Source organism: Bos indicus, chromosome 3, assembly GCF_029378745.1.
Source record: "Bos indicus isolate NIAB-ARS_2022 breed Sahiwal x Tharparkar chromosome 3, NIAB-ARS_B.indTharparkar_mat_pri_1.0, whole genome shotgun sequence".
NCBI lineage: Eukaryota > Metazoa > Chordata > Mammalia > Artiodactyla > Bovidae > Bos > Bos indicus.
The window spans coordinates 95,271,030-95,294,826 of record NC_091762.1 but is presented as its reverse complement, the minus strand read 5'-3'; the positions used below and the strand labels follow the sequence as shown (position 1 = coordinate 95,294,826).

The 23,797-nt window shown below is 38.9% G+C and overlaps 1 protein-coding gene across 1 annotated transcript in view; it reads left to right on the top strand.

The window, feature by feature from the left end:
• RNF11 (ring finger protein 11) overlaps window positions 1–23,797 on the top strand; it is a 47,221-nt gene that overhangs the window by 19,991 nt on the left and 3,433 nt on the right. The window lies entirely within an intron of this gene.

Here is a 23,797-nt window from a genome sequence, read left to right as displayed (position 1 = left end):
CAGTTAAATTTTGTTGTTGCAACACTGTTAGGTAAATTGTCAGACCTCATTTAAGATTGGGTAACATGAAATGGAGCCTTTTTTAAATGACTGAAATTCTGAAATCTATTGAAAATTAAACTTGAGGTATAATTTCTTAGTCATAGATGAAAAAATTGTATCATAGCAATACAGTAGCATCATAGTTTCAAATTGCTTAGACTGTGGAGTTCAGATTTTTTTTTTGACATCTCATGATAGAAAAAATACATTTTATACCAGATTTCAGTTTATAAAAATGGAAACAAGTTTCATAAACAGTATTGACCCTTACCATTATATATTCTGTGTTGTTTCATTTTCTAAAAAGTCCTAGCTTTGACCCTCTAAAACTGATCTCACAACCCACAATGGTTATGATCTGTAGCCCAGAAAGACTCCAAGATATAGCATCACAAAGATAAGATTACAAAATACATTTAAAATACTTTTTTATGTCTGTCATTTCAAACAGAATCTCTTAGGAATAAACTTGCCTCTCTAAAAAGAGCATTTTAGAGAAGCGGGTATGTATTTGTAACCCGGGAGTTGTCATTAAGATGCTTGTGCCTGGTCCTTTACATTTATTATCTTTATTAAAGATTTTGAATTTTATCCTAGAAAAGGGGAAAGATACCCCGTGAAGGGAGAAGGCAATAGCAACCCACTCCAGTACTCTTGCATGGAAAATCCCATGGACGGAGGAGCCTGGTAGGCTGCAGTCCATGGGGTCACTAAGAGTCAGACACGACTGAGCGACTTCACTTTCACTTTTCTCTGTCGTGCATCGGAGAAGGAAATGGCAACCCACTCCAGTGTTCTTGCCTGGAGAATCCCAGAGACGGGGGAGCCTGGTGGGCTGCCGTCTGTGGAGTCGCACAGAGTTGGACACGACTGAAGCGACTTAGCAGCAGCAGCCAGTGAAGGATTTTAGGTAGGGTTGGAGAAGTATTATGTAAATTAAATTTTTGAAGGAGATCTCTGAGCACAGAGTATATATTCTATTTAGGAAGCCACTGCATTAGCATATATTGTTATCTGGGGTGTTGTCAGTAGAGAAGAAGAGTTATAGATGAATTCTCTTGTTATTTGAGAGAAATAAACAGCAGAACTCAGTAATGGATTATATGGTAAGAATTTTTCCCAAGAATAGAAACATCAAGAACATGTTATTTTGGGAGGAGATCAGCTCTGAAGGAAGAGGGTGGTATAGGAATAGGCAATAACGGGATGTGGAATTGAAGGTGGATAGATTTTAATGAGAAAGATGTAATATAAAGTTTCTGAGAAAGTGGAAGCAGATGGAATCCAAACAGAGGTAGTGGGATTGGCCTATACAAAAGAAAACAATCTTTAGTTTTTAATAATATTAAATAATACACTCATGCAGTCAAATTCACATGGACAAAAGTATAGGTGAGAGATCTTACTTTTCTTCAGCCACTCAGTTCCACATCCAATAGGCAACTAATGTTAATATTGTTTTATATCCTTCAAGAAATTTTATACACATGCAAACAAACACAGGTAGTCCTCCCTGATCCCTTTACACAAAATGTAGCCCACTGTACACACAATTTTGCACGTTGCTTTTTCTTCCACTATATCTTAAAGCTCTTTCCCTATCTGTACATAAAAGCTTCATTCTTTAGGGCTGCATAGTATTATTGTGTATACTGTTATTTATTTAACCAGTTCTGTATTTGATGGACATTAAGGTCAGTACCATTCTTGGGATAATACCTCTGTTTTAACAAGTCAAAAAGACTAACTGGAGATAGGTGCACAAATGGGCAGGACTGTAAGTTTGACTGTAGAAGTTAAGTGGTCCAAATGATCTGAGTACAGAGAGCTAGGTGGTCCGTTTTTGGACCAGCAGATTGAACTTTAATATTTAGGTTAAATGAGCTGATGTTGTGGGGAGTTACTTGGTCAAATAAGCAGGAATTAAAATGCCTCACCTAGGGAAATCTGGCCAGGTCAATAAACCAGATGGAGGTAAGGGAGTCACTGGACCAAAGTTGGAGTCAATACCAGGAAAACTCGTAAACTACGTTTGTCTGTCGGAAGTCACTTTTAGAAATCACCTTTTGATGGAGACAAATTAGGACTGTTTTTGGGTAGCCTCAAATCGGGACCCTCCATTTGAGGTTAAATGGATCTAGCTTATCTGAAGGTCAAGGATCTCTTTTTAGGGCAAGGACTGTGTTTTGGGTTCAGAAGCTCTATGAAAAGACATTACTGCCTAATTTCCAAGAATTTCCATTTTCTACTGTTTTTCAGTTATAGAATGTATCATTTTAAGCTAAAATAGAAAAATTGATTGAGCCCAAATTATAAATTTGTTTTCAGTAACATAAGGTACTTGCAAGTGGTTATAATTTTTTCAGATAATTTTGGGTGGGTCTAGGAGGTCACTCTCACTATTAGGTACCATGGGCCAAGGATAAGATCAGACTTGAAACAGTACAAAGTCATGTGGGTGGCAGGTGCTAGAGAAGACTTGCGTGGGACAGCTAACTTTGGTTATAGTTGTGAGAGGGCTTGTTTAAGGACTGGGTGTTCAGGTATCAACAGCCAAGATTTCCTCTCTGAATTTTTAATTTATGTTCCTTCACCTGGTTTTTCTGTTTCTCTGGCAGTCATCCAAGTTCACACAAGTGTCTCTTAACCCTTTCATTATTTCGTAACTCTTGAGAAGCTGAAAACCATAAATCCTCTTCCTGGGCAGGTGCACAGAATTTTGTATGCAATTTGAAAGAATTTATGTACCCACTTAAGCCCAGATCTCAGTTAATAATCTCTGGCCTGTCATCTCAAACTTCTGTTCTTACTTCCTTGCATTGCTTTCTTCGGTATACCTTGTCTGCTGCTGCCAGGTCTCCTGTCAACAGTGGTTCCTCCGTGCCTGCTATTTAGTATAAAGAACAAAAATTTAAGAACATGTGATGTCCTATACTCTTGGAAATTTGAATGGGCGTGACAGGGTCTCGCAGCTATTTTGTAACACCACACTGAGCCACGTTTTCCTGATTTGTGGTACACAGTATGTATCATTGGATTTCATTACATAATTCTAAACTAGAAGTGGTTTTATATACTTGAAAAAGATATTTTGAAATTTATTCTTTTTTTGTAGTTTTACAGTTTTAAGTATAAACAGAAATTTCCACTGGTTTGTATACATTTGCACTCCAAAATAACATTGTTGAAACAAAATATTATTTAACTAATAGTATCCTATATACAAGTAAGTCTCAAAATAATTATATATGACTGATTCACTATATCTTAAAAATGGAGTTAATAACATGCCACAACATGGATGAAGCTCAGATATATAATGTTCAGTGAAATAAGCTAGACAGCAAAAAAAAAAAAGAAGCTAGACACCATACACATAGATGTGGCTCCATTTATATGAAATGCCTAGAATAGGTAAATCCATAGAAACAGGCTGGGGAAAAGGAGGAATGGGTGGTAACTACCTAAAGGGTATAGAGTTTTATGATTTTTCCCAAATTAAATATTTTAAAATATAATAGTACCGTCATATTTTTGCATACTTTTAGTTTTTATTTAATGCCATTTAAGTATTTTCTCACGTTGCTGCAGTCTTGAAAGTTCCAATTTTTAAGAGCCATTAAATCTATAAATCCATTAAGTCTATATTATGCTCCTGTACATTTAGGGTGTTTCTTGATATTCTAGGATAAGTTTCTTGATTCCTGATAGTGGTAGGAGTGGAGGAGATGGTGAGATGTGTTTCTCATGTAGAAATTGTACCAGGGAGCTTTTATGAAAAAGTAGTGTGCTGAACTTCCCTGGTGGCTCAGACGGTAAAGCATCTGCCTGCAATGCAGGGGACCTGGGTTCAATCCCTGGGTCAGGAAGATCCGCTGGAGGAGGAAACAGCAACTTACTCCGGTACTCTTGCCTGGAAAATTCCATGGATGGAGGAGCCTGGTAGGCTACAGTCCATGGGGTCGCAAAGAGTCGGACATGACTTGAGTGACTTCACTCACTCAGTGTGCTGACAGTTTCAGTTTGAAAATAACTTGTAAATAGCTGGCTGATGGGCAGATAGCCTTGCTTAGGGCAACTTTTACATTTGGATACTAAGATTAGTAACTGTCTAGTAATCTTAACTTTTATTTTACTTATATTTGTATTAGGAAGCCTTTTTTTTTTCTTTTGAGGTTCATTAGCAAAAGGACTTAAGAACTCTGTATTCTGTATTCTGCTTACTGGTTAGAAATTTCCTGATGACCTGACCCCTGGAATTCAGCTCAAAGAATCTAAATATTCAACCTCATTTTCTAATTTAAGACTTGCAGGTGCTAATATTTAGCATAATCTGAGCAGTGTAGTAGAAAAGTATTAGCATCTCAGTATTTAATACAGTCACAACATTGAGAGCCAAGATATCTGTGTCTTAAAAAGGATCACCATATACAAACAAAACAGAAAAGAAAATAAGATTTGGCAGTGATGTGATGAAATAGGAAATAACCCTCATACACTTCTGGTGGAAACGTAAAATGGTACAAGTGCTTTGGAACACAGTTTGGCAGTTGTTCAAAAGATTAAACTTAGAATTATCATATGACCCAGCAATTCTGCTCCTAGGTGTATACCCAAGATAAATGAAAACATCCCCATACATAAACTTGTACACAAATGCTCATAGCAGTATATTTGTAATAGCTAAGAAGTGGAAACAACCCAAATGTCCATCAACTAATGAATGGCTAAGCAAAGTGTGGACATACATACAATACAGTATTATTATTCAGCAGTAAAAAGGAGTGAGATTTTGATACATGCTACAACATGGGTAAAATATGCTAAGTTGTAGGTTGCCAAAGAACTACTGTGTATAAAATAGATAAGGATATATTGTACAGCACAGGGAAATATAGTCATTGTTTTGTAGTAGGGTTAAATGGAGTGTAGTTTATAAAAATATTGAATGACTCTGCTGTATACCTGAACCTAACTAATATAATACTGTGAATCAACTATACTTCAACAGCAATAGCAAAAAGCTGTTAGAATCCAATAAATATACCTCCTAAAGAGTTTTGTAGAATTCTTACAAATGAAGTTCACCAGTTTTTAGAGGGAATTAGTTTTTTTGGTGATGTTAGCCCTGGTCCTTCAAATATTAACTTTTAAAAAAGAGAGAAAGGTATCTGTTAGAGAACTTAGTGCAGTAAATGCAATAACAGACTTCCTGAGATCCAAAGCCAACCCTTGGCTGCTACAAACATATTCTTTTTGGAATTAATACCTTTTTAAAGCTTTCATCTTTTAACTCCTTAAAGGCTGTGTATATTCTAGCTCTGGTTTTGCAGAAAACTCTAGGGCTTATTGGAGAAGGCAATGGCAACCCACTCCAGTACTCTTGCCTGGAAAATCCCATGGATGGAGGAGCCTGGTGGGCTGTAGTCCATGGGGTCGCTAAGTGTTGGACACGACTGAGTGACTTCACTTTCTCTTTTCACCTTCATGCATTGGAGAAGGAAATGGCAACCCACTCCAGTGTTCCTGCCTGGAGAATCCCAGGATGGGGGAGCCTGTTGGGCTGCCGTCTATGGGGTCACACAGAGTCGGACACAACTGAAGCAACTTAGCAGCAGCAGCAGCAGCAGCAGTAGCTAGGGCTTATTACTGTTAGCTTTCAGGTAGTCATACATTTGCATCTTATGTTTAAGGATGAAAGGTAATTATTGAAATGTATATTCTTATTCTTTAAGCTGGTAGGATGCTTAAATGAGAAAAATGCCAGTATTTTTTGGCTGTAGCAAAGAAGTGGTTCCAACAATAATTTATGCAGTCAGTCAGGGGAATATCTCTTCACCTACAACTACCCTGGAAATCAGCTCCACTGGTTAACAATTCTTTGTCAGTCATTTGGTACCATTTCCCCTCTGGAAACCAATTTGCTTGATGAAAAGGAAAAGGTAGGCTAATTTAGGTCTCATTTAGCAAAGAAAACAGTGGTGGTGCTTACGAGAGTCTTTAGACAAAAATTAACTCAGAGGAAAGATGCTTTATTTGAATGATATACACATGGGTTAGAATCAAAAAACTGTAAAGGAACCAAGGCAGCCAGCGTCTCCCAGTTCTTTTACCCAGGGACTTCGGGGTTTTTCATCTGTGGGCTTTCCTAATATCTGCTTTACTCAGCATTTCTAATCTGTCTTTAATACCATCAGTTTCCTCAAAACCTCAGTTTACACATCTCTTATTTGCTGCTCAGTACCTTTCAGGTCAATTAATTCAGTGTTCCAGTTCTAAGAGAAGACAGTCTCTTGGTTCATCCTCTCTTCACCAGTCAGTAGGTGCAACTCATCAAATGTTGACTGGCCTGTGGATCCACTGAAATGTATGCCTGTCCCAAGAATTGCCAGGTCATGGACAATTTAGAGATAGGAGCCATTGGTGTGGTAATCACCTTGTTTGCTATCTCTGTATCCCCCTACTTATAGGGGATTTAAGCTTTATAAGGACAGGACTCATCTATCTTTGTCATCACTATATCTCCTTTGCCTAAAATAGCACCTGAAATGTGATTGAGTATTTAAGAAATATTGTAATTTGTGCCTCGTCTCCAAATGTCACCTTGATTTCAGTTCTCTTGATCTTTAGATGGATTTATCCAATGACTTGCTATTGCTAAGTGCCTATAGTAATAATGCCTACCAGCCGTCTACCAATTAGGATATTGTGCTCAGTGAATATATAGTGAATGAAATAAGCCAACTTTTTCATTTCTATAAAAAACAAGCAAACAAATGCAAACTGCCTCCCTGGAAGCAGTGCTCCTTTTCCATGTAGATCACTTTGGTTTGTATACTTTCGCATTAAAACATATCATTTGTCAGTGTCATTGATGGGATACTGGCTTTTTTTCCCCTCAGTGTATAATTGTTATCCTTTATGGTTCAGGAATTGTATTAATGCTAGTCTTTGGGGTTTTGTTTGTTTGGTTTGAGTTTTTTTGGTCAGGAGTCATTGAACATCAGAGTTAGAATATGCATTGAGATAATTTATTCCAAATCCTCCATTTTATGGCCTTGTTTCAGTCTGGCAAAATGCAGAAAAACATTCCCAGTAGGAGACTGCAGCTGGGGAGGGGGTGGTGCCAGCAGCAGCTTGTACGGCTGTAAGGAGAAAATCAGAAGAACTAACTCTTCTGGAGGAAAGGATACAGATTTTGGTGACAAGCTGCATTCTTGAGCAGTGACTTTATTTTTCCTTTACCACAGACCAGACTTGTACTATTTCCAGCCTCAGCACATTATTTAGGCACTTCCCCACTGCATTGTTTTATTTAGTTTCTGAAATTATATCATAATTCCGTAAACTGGGTCCAATTTTTAATATAGTGCCTTTCAAATAGATATATTTAGACTTTGATCTGTTTATGTCTTTCTTGACTTTTAAACTCCCTGAGATTAGAGCCTATTTTATTTTTCATAACTTTCATAATTTTATAGATGCTTCATTATTTATTAACAAACAACTGGAACACTTCAGAGGTTTACCTTATCAGAAAGTCAGCCCTTGCTTTTTTGTGTGACTGACCCTGTCTTTTCTGTTTTCTCTGCCTCAGCACATCTTGTAATCCTTTGTTCTTTTTCTATTCTACCCCTTTCCATGATGCTGCATTTCTTTTCCGAACACATTTTTAATTTAAATTACTCCTTTTCTTTAAGGCAGATACTTTTGCTTGGATTCTCTTGGGCTTTTTGTTTGGGGTTTTTTGTTTGTTTTTGTTTTTTTTTGCATGAAGACTTATGTGGGGAATTAAAGCATTAATGAACAGAGATCATTCTGTTTTTGAGATTGCACCCAAGTACTACATTTTTGTTGACTATGAGGGCTACTCCATTTCTTCTAAGGGATTCTTCACAGTAGTAGATATAATGGTCATCTGAATTAAATTCTCCCATTCCAGTCCATTTCAGTTCACTGATTCTTAAAAGCTTCCCTGGTGGCTCAGAGGTTATAGCGTCTGCCTGCAATGCCAGAGACTCCGGTTTGACCTCTGGGTCAGGAAGATCCCCTGGAGAAGGAAATGGTAACCCACTCCAGTATTCTTGCCTGGAGAATCCCATGGAGGAAGGAGCCTGGTAGGCTACAGTCCACGGGGTCGCAAAGAGTTGGACACGACTGAGCACTCTTGCCATCTCTGTTTGACCACTTCCAATTTATCTTGATTCGTGGACCTAACATTCCAGGTACCTATGCAGTATTGTCCTTTACAGCATCAGACTTCTATCACCAGTCACATCCATAACTGGGCGCTGTTTTTGCTTTGGCTCTGTCTCTTCATTCTTTCTGGAGTTATTTCTCCACTCCAGTAGCATATTGGGCACCTACCAACCTGGGGAGTTCATCTTTCAGTATCATCTTTTTGCCTTTTCTTACTGTTCATGGGGTTCTCAACGCAAGAATACTTAAGTGGTTTGCCATTCCTTTCTCCAGTGGACCACGTCTTGTCAGCAGAGACATTACTATGCCAACAAAGGTCTGTCTAGTCAAAGCTATGGTTTTTCCAGTAGTCATGTATGGATATGAGAGTTGGACTATAAAGAAAGCTGAACGCCGAAGAATTGATGCAACCAAATTGGTGAAAGCCAAAGAAATGCTTCTGAACTGTGGTGTAGAGAAGACACTTGAGAGTCAGTCCCTCATTGCAAGGAGATCAAACCAGTCAATCCTAAAGGAAATCAGTCCTGAATATTCATTGGAAGGACTGATGCTGAAGCTGAAACTCCAGTACTTTGACCACCTGATGTGAGGAACTGACTCATTTGAAAAGACACTGATGCTGGGAAGGATTGAAGGCAGGAGGAGAAGGCAGGAGGATGAGATGGTTGGATGGCATCATCAACTCAATGGACATGAGTTTGAGCAAACTCTGGGAATTGGTGATGGACAGGGAAGCCTGGCGTGCTGCAGTCCATGGAGGTCGCAAATAGTCAGACATGACAAGAAACTGAACTGAACTGAAAGCATTAAGGAGGAAAAAAAGTTTAAATTTATTTGAATATATTTGCTTCTCTTACAGTGAATTCCCTCTTTCACAAGATTTAAACTCACAGGGCAAGTACATATATGTCTCCTATTGACATTGAGGAAATAAATGGTAGTTAGATAAAGATTATAAGACATTTACCACTGAACCACTCAGCTTCCCTGGTGTCTCAGTGGTAAAGAATCCACCTGCAGTGCAGGAGCCACAAGAAACATGGGTTTGATCCCCTGGAGGAGGGCATGGCAATCCTCTCCAATATTTTTGCCTGGAGAATCCCATGACAGAGGAGCCTGGTGGGCTACAATCCATGGGGTCACAAAGAGTCAGTCGCAACTGAGGCGATTTAGCACAGCACATAAGACATTTAAGTAGATGATAGGGCTAAAGGAATGGCGGGGGGAAGAGATGTCTACCTTGGATGACTCTAGATGTCTGTATAGGAAGGCCCAGATATTTGAGCCCCTGTCGTGGTTTGTGCATTTTCTTAGTTATTCCTTATGGCACTCTTTTAAGATGGGTATTCTATACATTTTTCTGATGAGAAACCTTAGCGGTATTAACTTGCCTATGGTCACATACCTAATAAGTGCCAGAGGCTGAAATTCTGTGATATATCTGTTCCTTCCACTGTACTTCTCTATCATTAACCTAGATAGTGGACAAAAAATTTCTGAGTTTAAGAAAAATTATGGGAGTAGGAGATCATTAGTTTGATTTTGGATAAATTTTAAATTGAAGTTTCAATGGGATAGAAAGATAGGTAAAAGTATCACAGAGGCAACAAACCAGATCATCTCTTGGAGAAGGAATGTTGGTTATAATTTATATTAAGTTTTCCTTTTTGGTTTTATTGTGGCATAATCCAGGTCCTTAGAAAAATGTTCATAGTGTGTTTACAAAATCTTGATATGAATATATAACATGGATTTCAGGAACATGAGTGCTTTCATTTAAATCATTCAATTATCCAGTAATGTTTGAATCTCTACTAACGTGAATGATACACTGTGCTAGGTGAACAGTATATATTGGTGAGCAAAATGGATATAATCTCTGCCATTGTTAAACTTACAAATTGGTGAAGGAATACATTAGTCAGATAATCACACAGTCACCTTTTTAGCCCAGGCACAAAATACTACTTGAATCATTTTCTTAGAGAGGTGAGGACAGTCAAGTGAACCACCCTCAAAGGTTCCCAGCATCTATATTAATTAGCAGTTTACTACATTGGTGATTTAGATTTTCATAAATCCATTCATTTTGTCCTAAGGGCCCTTGTACATTTCAAGTGGGAAGATCCCCTGGAGAAGGAAATGGCAACCCACTCCAGTATTCTTGCTTGGAGAATCCCATGGACAGAAGAACGTGTGTGGACTACAGTCCAAAGAGTCGGACACACTGAGTAACTCACATTATCAGTGATTAATTTGTAAACATTTCCCACAGGTTTTCAAAATCATATTTAGGGCTCACTTTTGGAGGGGAAGTGATGGATGTACTATTATTAGTCATTTTTAAAGAATATACTTGGACAAGCCAAAGCAGCTCTGTAATCCCAGAATTATAGCATATGTATACTAACTTTAATAATTATTTGACAGTTGATTACGGGTTCTTAAAAATCTAAAGGAAAAAACTAAAATGTGAAGGAACACTGCAGTCAGTTAATGGGTGACTATTTTTAGCTATTAGTAGGTAACATTTTTAGTAGGTCATTTATTCATCTGTCCATCCAGTGAGGAGCAAAAGCAGACACAACTCTTTATCAGGGATGTTACAGTCTGGTGGGAAAGACAACATTCAAGTTAACATATAACTAAATATAAAATTACAACTATGACAAACGCTATTGAAGGGAAGTTACTTGGTGTAAAAGAGCCTATAATAGAAAAGAATGGTTAGGGAAAATATCTGAAAAAATGGAAGTTAACCTGAACTCTGAAGGAAGAAAAAAGAAGTGTTTAAGCAAGAGTCAGCTTCCCTGGTAGCTCAGTTGGCAAAGAATCTGCCTGCAATGTAGGAGACCAGGGTTTGATCCGTGGGTCAGAAAGAACCCCTGGAGAAGGAAATGGCAACCCACTCTAGTCTTCTTGCCTGGAAAATCTCATGGACAGAGGAGCCTGGTGAGCTGTAGTCCCTGAGGTCTTGAGGGTCAGACACAACGTAGTGACTAAACCACCACCAAGCAAGAGTAACGGTGGAAGAGAGTGTTTTATGCAAATACAACAGGTGCTATGACTTCACATAGAAGAGATCATGCTTCTTTAGAGGATCTGAAAGAAGGCCAGTAAGACTAGAAAGCAGTGAGTGAGTTGTCAGATGAAAAAGGAGAGGATGGGTGGTAGGTAGACTTATGCAAGGTGTTGGAGGTCTTGTTAAGGACTTTGGACTCCATCCTAAGAGCAGTGGGAAATCTATTGAAGGGGTTTTTAATGTATGTTGAGGAGAGCATAGGGTTGGATTTGTTTTTGCAGATTGCTCTAACTTCTAGGTAGAAAACAAATTGAGATTTTGCTAGCTAATATTGTACATCAGGAAAGAAATGGGAACTTAGACTGAAGTATTGGCAGTAGACATGGAAAGAAATCAACAGACTTCCATCAGCATTTCAGTAGTTAAAGGAGGGGAAGGTGCCAAGGATGTTTCTGTCTTCCAGAACTAAAAAGGTAGTCCTGTCATATACTGAGATAGAGAAGAGGAACAGGTTTTGGAGGGCAGTTCATTTTTGGACATCGAATTAGAACTGTCAAAGTATAACCTGGAGTTTAAAAGTGAGATCTAGACTGGAATATAAATTTGTGAATCACTTATATTTAGGTAATATTTTTAGCTGTCAACATGGACATGGTTATTAGTGAAGAGTATAGGGCAGGAAAACAGACCAGGACAAAAAGTCACATTTCTGACTCCAGGTGCGATCACATCATGAGGTTCTGGGGGTTAGGATTTCAACATAAGAATTTTGGGGGATGCAGTTCAGCATGTAACACTTCTGTGTCAGAGATGTTTTTCTCTGTGTTTAATAACTTCAGAATATTAGTTCCTTTGAACTTACTTTGAAAAATAGAAATAAAACGCAAAACTGTGTAACTGTCATTGTCAAAACATGTTTTTCACAAAGGAGCATTTCTCTTCTTGAGGAGAGGGGCCGCTTCTCAAAACAGGCAGGATCTTAGTTCTCACGACCAGGGATCAAACACATGCTCCCGGCAGTGGAAGCACAAGAGTCTTAACCACTGGACCGCCAGGGAAGTCCATAAAGAAGCATGCCTAGTGAACATCACCAAGTAAACTATTTGAAAACAGGAGAAAGAGTCAATGCAGCACTTATCCACCACTCTCTTTTGGGGAGTCGGGGAGGGAGTGCCAAACCTATCCCCCTTGCAGTGGAAGCACGGGGCCTTAACCACTGGACTGCCAGGGAGTTCTTCCATCACTCTTACTTACCATCTAGATCTTCAGTTCCATTGCAGGACTCATAGTTCTTAGCATATAATTGTAATCACAGTTATGAGTTGTTATTGCAGGAGAACACAAGTCAGTTGGTGAAAAAAGGTGCATATGTCTATAGGGAAAGGCACAGGCTTCTAAGAGTTCTCTCCTGGTGGAGTCACACAGCATTGTGCCACCATGTGTGAAGTGTTAACTACCAGGGGAGCCCAAAGTATTGAATAGACATTCACTGCCTAGCATATACCAAAATTCTAGACTCCCAGAGGGAAAACATGTTCAGCATAAATCATATTGTTCGCACAAAGAGTTGAGGCACAGTGAGCTATCAATTAGGGAATGTCCCAGAATCCAGCCTTTTAAAAATTGCCATTTTTATATCCCTGTCCAATCTTCCATTCTAGTCTTCTGACTATATTCTATTTTGCCACTTAGAAAATACCATTGGCTCTCTAGCTAGTTAACAATAACTTTTCCTTAAGGTCATTTTTAGTAAGTATGATGGGAATAAAACTAGGTGTGTGTCGTAAGAAGAGAGAGGCCATCTTTAAAATATTAGGAGTTCTTAGTCATTTCCTTCTCTGTAGAGGGTTTCTGAAAAGTTACATGTAAACTGAAATTAGAATGGTGAATCATCTAAAATTTCTAGAGGGTTCCTTTGGTTTAACAAAAATACCAAAGAAGAAAATACATCCATAATACGAATAAGAGATCGGAGTTTTGGTTTTGTGTCTATTAATATGCTTCTTCATAAGGTAGAGCTTTCCTTTTCTGTTCTGCTTTCTGTGTTCTCTGTGCCCATACGTGAACCACAAGACCAAAGAAATTGAGCCTTTTATAAGCACATGCTTAAGAGACAGTTAAGGTGTTTTGGTCTGTAGTATAGGTCTTTTTGTTTGTACTAATAGTAGGTATGGTCAAGGATTAAGGAGTCTTATACTACCCACAGTCTTACACTATTTGTTCCACTGACTTTCGAATTAGTCATATCTTGATGTGGATGGCAGTCAGTTGATCTGGGACTGAGAATACAAAAAATAGTCTAAATTGGAAGTCATAATTCAGGGGTTGAAAATCTTAGCTGGCAGGGATTACAACAGAGGCCAAAGAGTTGCTTGTGTTCAGAGACAAGCCAGAAAGCTAAGACCAAAGCCACGGGCAATTGCAGTTAGCCTGAAGTTTGCAAACCAGAGGCATTTGAGGATCGGGAGAAAGCAAAGGGTTCAAATAACTTATTCACTGCAGAAAGTATCAGAGACTCAAATTTTTCAGACTGAAAATCCCGTATTCATAAATAGCAGTATTTTTAAAACTGTTTCATTGATTCCTAGGATTCTGCAAAGGTACTCTAGATAGGAGGGGGGTGGGGGGGGTGCAGGATTCTATTTTTTTTATTAGCAATAGAATCTATTTTATGAGACAGTTTCAAGATAGAGTTGATGTTTTTTGAAATTCTAAATTCTGGAAGTTGTTGAAATTACAAAACCTTTATTGCAGATGAAAAAAATGTATAACTTTATTAGAAATTCCTACTTTGATGGCTTTTTTAAAAATAAAACATTTAAATTTATTTTTAAGAGTTCAGTAGTTACCTTAAGAAAAACATAACTTTTTTGTTGTTTTGGGGGAGGGCTGGGGGAACTTATGTGTATTTCTTTTGCTTCAAAGCCAGGAGAAAGCTAACATGATTTTTTTTTTTAAACAATATTTGCATACCTTTTTCAAATGAATTTACAATAAAACATGTAGACATCCATCATAATCAGCAGATATTCTTAATCAAAAACATTTTAATTTGGATGTATTTTTAACATGAGTCATCTACAGTTAACATCTGAAACAAAAAGTAGTTACCTACTCTGAGGCCAAATAATAGTCAATATATAGTACACCTTAACCAATACAATCTTAAAAGATTTTATGAACGAACCTAATAGAGCTTAGTTGCACAAACCTATTCCTTTTATTACCAACTTCCTGATTGACATTGCTAAATCAAAAAAATAAATACTAGTACTATACTTTTTCTCCTTGTTAAAAACAGAGAAATGATAATTGTATTTCTAGACTAGATTTTGCCAGTAACTAGTTGTTGGACCTGGAGCTGGAATTAAGTTTTTCTAGGCTTTAGGTTCCTCATTTTTTTTTTTTTAATTTTTATTTATTTATTTTTAATTTTATTTTATTTTTAAACTTTACAATATTGTATTGGTTTTGCCAAATATCGAAATGAATCCACCACAGGTATACATGTGTTCCCCATCCTGAACCCTCTTCCCTCCTCCCTCCCCCTCCCCATACCATCCCTCTGGGTTGTCCCAGTGCACTAGCCCGCATTGAACCTGGACTGGCGACTCATTCCATATATGATATTATACGTATTTCAATGCCATTCTCCCAAATCATCCCACCCTCTTCCTCTCCCACAGAGTCCAAAAGACTGTTCTATACATCAGTGTCTCTTTTGCTGTCTCGTACACAGGGTTATTGTTACCATCTTTTAAAATTCCATATATATGCGTTAGTATACTGTATTGGTGTTTTTTTTTCTGGCTTACTTCACTGTGTATAATAGGCTCCAGTTTCATCCACCTCATTAGAACTGATTCAAATGTATTCTTTTTAATGGCTGAGTAATACTCCATTGTGTATATGTACCACAGCTTTCTTATCCATTCATCTGTTGATGGACATCTAGGTTGCTTCCATGTCCTGGCTATTACAAACAGTGCTGCGATGAACATTGGGGTACACTTGTCTCTTTCAATTCTGGTTTCCTTAGTATGTATGCCCAGCAGTGGGATTGCTGGATAATTTATTTTTAAATTGAAGGATAATTGCTTTACAGAATTTTGTTGTTTTCTGTCAAATGATAGCTTTCTTAAAATGTCATTTCAGTGTAATGCAAACAGACAAAATCCAAATCATTTAACTGAGAGAATCTCCTTGCTGTCCAGCAACCAAGCATGATGTAGTGGAAATTACCAGCTTAAAACAGAGACCAGAATTCTAACTCCAGTATTGTCAGTAATTATTTAGCAGTTGTTACTACAACTAAGACCTGATGCAGTTAAATAAATAAATAAATATATTTTTTAAATCAACTTCTAAAAAAATTTTCAGAAACTGAAGGACACAGATCATATCAGATCAGTCGCTCAGTCGTGTCCGACTCTTTGCGACCCCATGAATCGCAGCACGCCAGGCCTCCCTGTCCATCACCAACTCCCGGAGTTCACTCAGACTCACGTCTATCGAGTCAGTGATGCCATCCAGCCATCCCATCCTCTGTCATCCCCTTCTCCTCTTGCCCCAAATCCCTCCCAGCATCAGAGTCTTTTTCCAATGAGTCAACTCTTCACATGAGGTGGCCAAAGTACTGCAGTTTCAGCTTTAGCATCATTCCTTCCAAAGAAATCCCAGGGATGATCTCCTTCAGAATGGACTGGATGGATCTCCTTGCAGTCCAAGGGACTCTCAAGAGTCTTCTCCAACACCTCAGTTCAAAAGCATCAATTCTTTGGTGCTCAGCCTTCTTCACAGTCCAACTCTCACATCCATACATGACCACAGGAAAAACCGTAGCCTTGACTAGACAAACCTTTGTTGGCAAAGTAATGTCTCTGCTTTTGAATATGCTATCTAGATTGGTCATACTTTCCTTCCAAGGAGTAAGCGTCTTTTAATTTCATGGCTGCAGTCACCATCTGTAGTGATTTTGGAGACCAGAAAAATAAAGTCTGACACTGTTTCCACTGTTTCCCCATCTATTTCCCATGAAGTGGTGGGACCGGATGCCATGATCTTCGTTTTCTGAATGTTGAACTTTAAGCCAACTTTTTCACTCTCCACTTTCACTTTCAACAAGAGGCTTTTGAGTTCCTCTTCACTTTCTGCCATAAGGGTGGTGTCACCTGCATATCTGAGGTTATTGAGATTTCTCCCGACAATCTTGATTCCAGCTTGTGTTTCTTCCAGTCCAGCGTTTCTCATGATGTACTCTGCATATAAGTTAAATAAACAGGGTGACAATATACAGCCTTGACGAACTCCTTTTCCTATTTGGAACCAGTCTGTTGTTCCATGTCCAGTTCTAACTGGTGCTTCCTGACCTGCATACAGATTTCTCAAGAGGCAGGTCAGGTGGTCTGGTATTCCCATCTCTTGAAGAATTTTCAGCAGTTTATTGTGATCCACACAGCCAAAAGCTTTGGCATAGTCAATAAAGCAGAAATAGATGTTTTTCTGGAACTCTCTTGCTTTTTCCATGATCCAGCGGATGTTGGCAATTTGACCTCTGGTTCCTCTGCCTTTTCTAAAACCAGCTTGAACATCAGGAAGTTCACGGTTCACAGATTACTGAAGCCTGACTTGGAGAATTTTGAGCATTACTTTACTAGCGTGTGAGATGAGTGCAATTGTGCAGTAGTTTGAGCATTCTTGGGCATTGCGTTTCTTTGGGATTGGAATGAAAACTGACCTTTTCCAGTCCTGTGGCCACTGCTGAGTTTTCCAAATTTGCTGGCATATTGAGTGCAGCACTTTCACAGCATCATCTTTCAGGATTTGGAATAGCTCAACTGGAATTCCATCACCTCCACTAGCTTTGTTCATACTGATGCTTTCTAAGGCCCACTTGACTTCACATTCCAGGGTATCTGGCTCTAGGTCAGTGATCACACCATTGTGAATATCTGGGTCGTGAAGATCTTTTTTGTACAGTTCTTCTGTGTATTCTTGCCATCTCTTCTTAATATCTTCTGCTTCTGTTAGGTCCATACCATTTCTGTCCTTTATCGAGCCCATCTTTGCATGAAATGTTCCTTTGGTATCTCTGATTTTCTTGAAGAGATCTCTAGTCTTTCCCATTCTGTTGTTTTCCTCTATTTCTCTGCATTGATCGCTGAAGAAGGCTTTCTTATCTCTTCTTGCTATTCTTTGGAACTCTGCATTCAGATGTTTATATCTTTCCTTTTCTCCTTTGGTTTTTGCTTCTCTTCTTTTCACAGCTATTTGTAAGGCCTCCCCAGATAGCCATTTTGCTTTTTTGCATTTCTTTTCCATGGGAATGGTCTTGATCCCTGTCTCCTGTACAATGTCACGAACCTCATTCCATAGTTCATCAGGCACTCTATCAGATCTAGGCCCTTAAATCTATTTCTCACTTCCACTGTATAATCATAATAAGGAATTTGATTTAGGTCATACCTGAATGGCCTAGTGGTTTTCCCTACTTTCCTCAATTTAAGTCTGAATTTGGCAATAAGGGGTTCATGGTCTGAGCCACAGTCAGCTCCTGGTCTTGTTTTTGCTGACTGTATAGAGCTTCTCCATCTTTGGCTGCAAAGAATATAATCAGTCTGATTTCGGTGTTGACCATCTGGTGATGTCCACGTATAGAGTCTTCTCTTGTGTTGTTGGAAGAGGGTATTTGTTATGACCAGTGTATTTTCTTGGCAAAACTCTATTAGTCTTTTCCCTGCTTCATTCTCTATTCCAAGGCCAAATTTGCCTGTTACTCCAGGTGTTTCTTGACTTCCTACTTTTGCATTCCAGTCCCCTATAATGAAAAGGACATCTTTTTTGGGTATTAGTTGTAAAAGGTCTCGTAGGTCTTCATAGAACCGTTCAACTTCAGCTTCTTCAGCATTACTGGTTGGGCGCACACAGCCGAGAGGAGCCACCCCACGTCCGAGGTCAGGGGCAGAAGCCGGGAGGACCCCATGCCCAAAGGGCGGTGGCCAAGAGAAGTTACCCCACCTCCAAGGTCAGGGGCAGCGGCCGAGAGTACCAGACTGTGACGGCGCAGGAACGGCCGAGAGAAGCTACCCCGCATCCGAGGTCAGGGCGGGGTGGCCCAGAGGAGATACCCAGCGTCCGAGGCCAGGGGTGGCAACGAGAGGAGTTACCCTGCGTCCGAGGCCAGGGGTGGCGATGAGAGAACCCCGCGTCTGAGGTCAGGGGTGATGACAAGAGGAGTTACCCCGCGTCCAAGATCAGGGGCGGCAGCCGGGAGGAGATACTCCACACCCCAAGCCGGAGGCCAGGGGCGGCGGGCGGGAGGAGCTACCCCACACCCCTAAGCCCGAGGCCAGGGGTGGCGGCCCGGAGGAGCAACCCAACGTCCAAGGAGCAGTGGCTGCATGGGCACAGGAGGGCCTGAGAGGAGCTATCCCATGTTGAAGGACACAACACCTGATTAAAAGAGCCTGCCAAAGGCTCAGTAGAATAACAAAAAAAGACGTGCACCAACGCATATCATCATGTCCAAATCTGCGACCCGTGGACTGCAGCATGCCAGGTTTCCCTGTCCTTCACTATTTCCCGGAGTTGACTCAGATTCATGTCCACTGAGTCAATGCTGCTGTCCAACCATCTCATCCTCTGTTGCCCTTTTCTTGTACCTCCATCTTTCCCAGCAGCAGGGTCTTTGCCAGTGAGTCAGCTCTTTGCATCAGATGGCCAAAGTATTGGAGCTTTAGCATCAGTCCTTTCAATGAATATTCAGAGTTGATTTCCTTTAGGATTGACTGGTTCCATCTCCTTGCTGTGCAGGGGACTCTCAAGAGTCTTCTCCAGCACCACAGTTTGAAAGCATCAGTTCTTCAATGCTCAGCCTTCTTAATGGTCCAGCTCTCATATTCGTACATGACTATTGGAAAAACCATAGCTTTGACTATACAGACTTTTTTTTTGCAAAGTGATGTCTCTGCTTTTTAATATGCTGAGTTTTTCATAGTTTTTCTTCCAAGTAACAAGTGTCTTCTAATATCATGACTGCAGTCACCATCTACAGTGATACTGGAAACCAAGAAAATAAAATCTGTCACTGTTTCCATATTTTCCCCATCTATTTGCTGTGAAATGATGGGACTGCATGCTGTGATCTTAGTTTTTTGAATGTTGGATTTTAAGCCAGCCTTTTTTCACTCTCCTCTTTCACCCTTAGCAAGAGGCTGTTTAGTTCCTCTTCGATTTCTGTCATCGGAGTGGTATCGTGTGCGTATCTAAGGTTATTGATATTTCTCGCAGCAATCTTGATTCCAGCTTGTGCTTCATCCAGCCTGACATTTCACATGATGTACTCTGCATATAAATTAAATAAGCAGGGTGACAGAATACAGCCTTGATGTACTCCTTTCCCACTTGGGAATTAGTCCATTGTTCTGTGTCCCATTCTAACTATTGCTTCTTGACCTGCATACGGGTTTCCTGGGAGACAGGTAAGGTGGTCTAGTATTCCCATCTCTTTAAGAATTTTCCACAGTTTGTTGTGATCCACATCGCCAAAGGTTTTAGCATAATCAGTGAAGTGGAAGTAGATGCTTTTCTGGAATTCCCTTGCTTTCTCTGTGATCCAGCAGATGTTGGCCATTTGATCCCTGGTTCCTCTACCTTTTCTAAATCCAGCTTGTACATCTGGAAGTTCTCAGTTCACATACAATTCAAGCTTAGCTTGAAGGATTTTGACCGTTACCTTGCTTGCATGTGAAATGAGCACAATTGTAGTTTGAACATTTTTTGGCATTGCCCTTCTTTATATAGGATTGGCATGAAAACTGATCTTTTGCAGTCCTCTAGCCACTGCTGAGTTTTCCAAATTTGCTGACATATTGAGTGAAGCACTTTAACAGCATCCTCTTTTAGGACTTAAAATAGCTCAGCTGGAATGACATCACCTCCACTAGCTTTGCTTGTAGTAATGTTTCCTAAGGCCCACTTGACTTCACACTCCAGGATGTCTGGCTCTAGGTGAGTGACCACACCATTGTGGTTATCCAGGTCGTTAAAACCTTTTTGGATAGTTCTTCTGTATATTCTTGCCACCTCTTCTTAATCTCTTCTTCTTCTTTTAGGCATTTGCTGTTTCTGTCCTTTATTGTGCCTATCTTTGCATGAAATGTTCCCTTGGTATCTCCAGTTTTCTTGAAGAGATCTCACAGTCTTTCTCACTCTATTTTTTCCTCTGTTTCTTTGCCTTGTTACTTAAGATGACTTTCTTCTATCTCTCCTTGCTATTCTCTGGAACTCTGCATTCAGTTGGATGTATCTTTCCCTTTCTCCTTTGCCTTTCACTTCTTTTCTTAGCTTTTTGTAAACTCTCCTCAGACAACCACTTTGCTTTCTCTTATTTGTTTTTCTCTGGAATGGTTTTGATTACTGCTTCCTGTACAATATTAGGAATCTCTGTCCATAGTTCTTCGGGCATTCTGTCTACCAGATCAGATGTAACTGTAGGCAAGCTTGGGCCTGTAAAATGAGAAAGTTGTTCTTAAAGATTCTTTTTTGAAATGTTTTACTTCTTTCTGTCATAGTCTAGTCCATTTCTTCTTTTTAAAAAAATTGTTTTATTTCATTTTCAGCTTTATTGAGGTATAGTTGAAATACAAAATTGAAAATTTAGTTCGTTTCTTAAAGTGTTGGAATGCTGTCACATAATGGTGGAGCCACAGTAATAGTAGCTAACATTTATTTAATGAACTTTTATATGTACAGTAGTCCTAGTAGAAGCTGGGCAGATGGTCCGGAGAAGGACATTGAATCTCATTGTCCTCCCAGCTTTTTGACCGTCCCTGAAGCCCCTCAAACCATAAAATGGTTTGAGCTCAGGAAAAAAAAAAAAAATTGCCCACTAGGTATAAAACCTTTAATAGGTGAATATCTAAGCCAGAGGTGCAATAGCCATTTCTATGATCTTTAATAACAGAAGTCATGTAACTTTTATAGGACTGAAGAAAAGCTTTCATGCTGTGCAATGCAGTTTTGTACCTCACTTCCTCTTTGAAAGCTAGAATTGACATCCTCTTCTTGCTTAATGACTGTATTTGTTAACTGAAGTTTCACTGTATTCTGTTTAATCTAAATTCTCTTATAGGCAGACACATGTAATATAAGGCTAAAGGCAGTGTGTATCAGTATTGGGTGGCAAGGAGGAGGATCGGGTAAAGTTTTACATTGACAAGACACTAATATGCTTTGAACCAGTGGACCTGCAGGGGAAAGTAGAGGGAATTCCAAGAACAAAGGCAGTAAGAGAGACAAGCTTGAAACTTTCAGGAAACAGCTAATTGGGCTGAAGTAATAGAGCTCTTCAAATGCAATATTGATAGTTATAAAAGCCACTGTTTAGTGAGTTCCTGCCATTCTAAGGTTCACCGTCTTTCTCATTTAAGTCTTAACAGCAACCATATAAGGTAGGGTAATCCAGATAGGCTAAATCTCTTCAACAGGGCTGTACTGGCAGAGAAGTAACTTTGACAGTAATCCAAGGTTATCTGGATCCAAAAACCATACTTGATAATAATAAAATATGTTCTTTGCATGTGAAATGAACTAAATATTTGGATGAAGAATGTAATTCTGATAAGTATCCATATGCTTGGTTATTATTTTCTAGATGAGCTAAAAGTATTAATCATTGATTTCATATGGGAATTTATTAAACATGAAACTTTGAACTACTGGCATTTTACTTGTGTCATAGAATATAACATTATTTGATAAGAATTTACCTTTTTTTGAGATCTTTAATTACATATTTGTTCTGAATCTCAAAAGAAATAGTCTTGAGTTGAATTGCCTTTGACCAGAAACTCAACTAGTCAAAAAACGGGTTTATAAGAATAGGGCTAATTTAAGGGAACATAATCGTATCTTTAAGAGACATTGTGATGAAATGTCTTTTTCCTTGAATTAAATATTTCAGTATTTGAGCCTAATATATATGTATCTGAGACTTGCCCCTAAAATTTCTCTTTGAAAAGCATATTTATACTTGAGCCCTTACAAAGTCTCATTATGGGTGCTCTCTGTTATTTTCTTTTGAACCCCAGAAACCATTGACTAAAAACAGCCTCAGCTGATGCTAGTTCTGAATACTTAGGGAGGTTATTTCACAGAATTTTTTTTAAGTTGTTAAACAGTTTTTTCAAATTGTTAAAAAAGGTTGTGTCAACAAATTCAGCTATTATTCCTGAAGGCATAATCTCCTACTTGCACATGTTGGCTATCATTGTAAACAAATGCCTAAATTGTAGAGATCATGAATAATCCTACAGGATGAATAAAAATAACATTTTCTAATGTTAATGTGAATAGATAGTTGTGATTTAATGTAAGTTTTCCTATGAAGACGTTATACATAGATTGAAAGTGTTATGTCTCAATTTATTCAGTAGAGGGGTTATCTGAAACACTGTATTAGGTGGCTCAAAAATGGTTTTAGCCACAATGAAATCATTAGGTCAGAGATGAACTATCTTCATTGTTTTCATCGAGTTGAGATCTTTTCCCAGATGTCTCATCAGAGGTTTTTTCTGAGTATCTTATCTAATAACGTAGCTTTCTCCATCAATCAAGGAACTTTATTTTGTTTACACTTCACTCCCCATCACCTAGCACATAACAGATACTCAGATATCTGTTGAAACAATGTATAAAGAGTGTGAATAAAATTATCTCATAAATGTGAGACTTCCCTAATGGTTCAGACAGGAATCTACCTGCAGTGTGGGAAACTTGGGTTCAGTCCCTGGGTTGAGAAGATCCCCTGGAGGAGGGCATGGCAACCCACTCCAGTATTCTTGCCTGGAGAATGTCCATGGACAGAGGAACCTGGCAGGTGACAGTCCATGGGGTCTCAAAGAGTCAGGCATGACTGAGCAACTAAGCACAGCACAGCGAGTAGAAAAATAAAGCAATACAGTTGCTTGAACAAAGTTGACCCTTGAACTACATAGCTTTGAACTGCACAGGTCCAGTTATGCATGGTTTTTTTTTTTCAACTAATATGTACTACAGTACTGCATGATTCATGGTTGAGTCCTCGAATGTGTTTTCCATTTGGAAGGAAGGTGGCCTCATTTGGCTCACTGGATCATCATATCCAAATACATATCCAAAGCCTAATTTTACAGGAATTTATTGCGATAATGTCTCATCTTTCCAAATAAACAAAAAATTAATTTTAAGATTGTTGTCTGTATGGAAAGAAATAACAAGTTTGCAAATGAGAAGAATCTGTAATGGCCAGTTCTAATGTAAATAATGATATATACCAAGACCATGAAACTCCCATTGTGGCCTACAGAATATTGAATACAGTCCATTTGGTTAATTAATTACATTGATTTATGTTTGTGTATCAGGAATGAATATGTCTGTGTTATGTGGTTTTCCTATGGAAATACTTCAACTAACATTCCATGCCAGTTTTACTGTAAACCTTGTTTTTATATCCTTTAACAGTAAGTCAGATATGCTAAAGTTAAGGCAGGG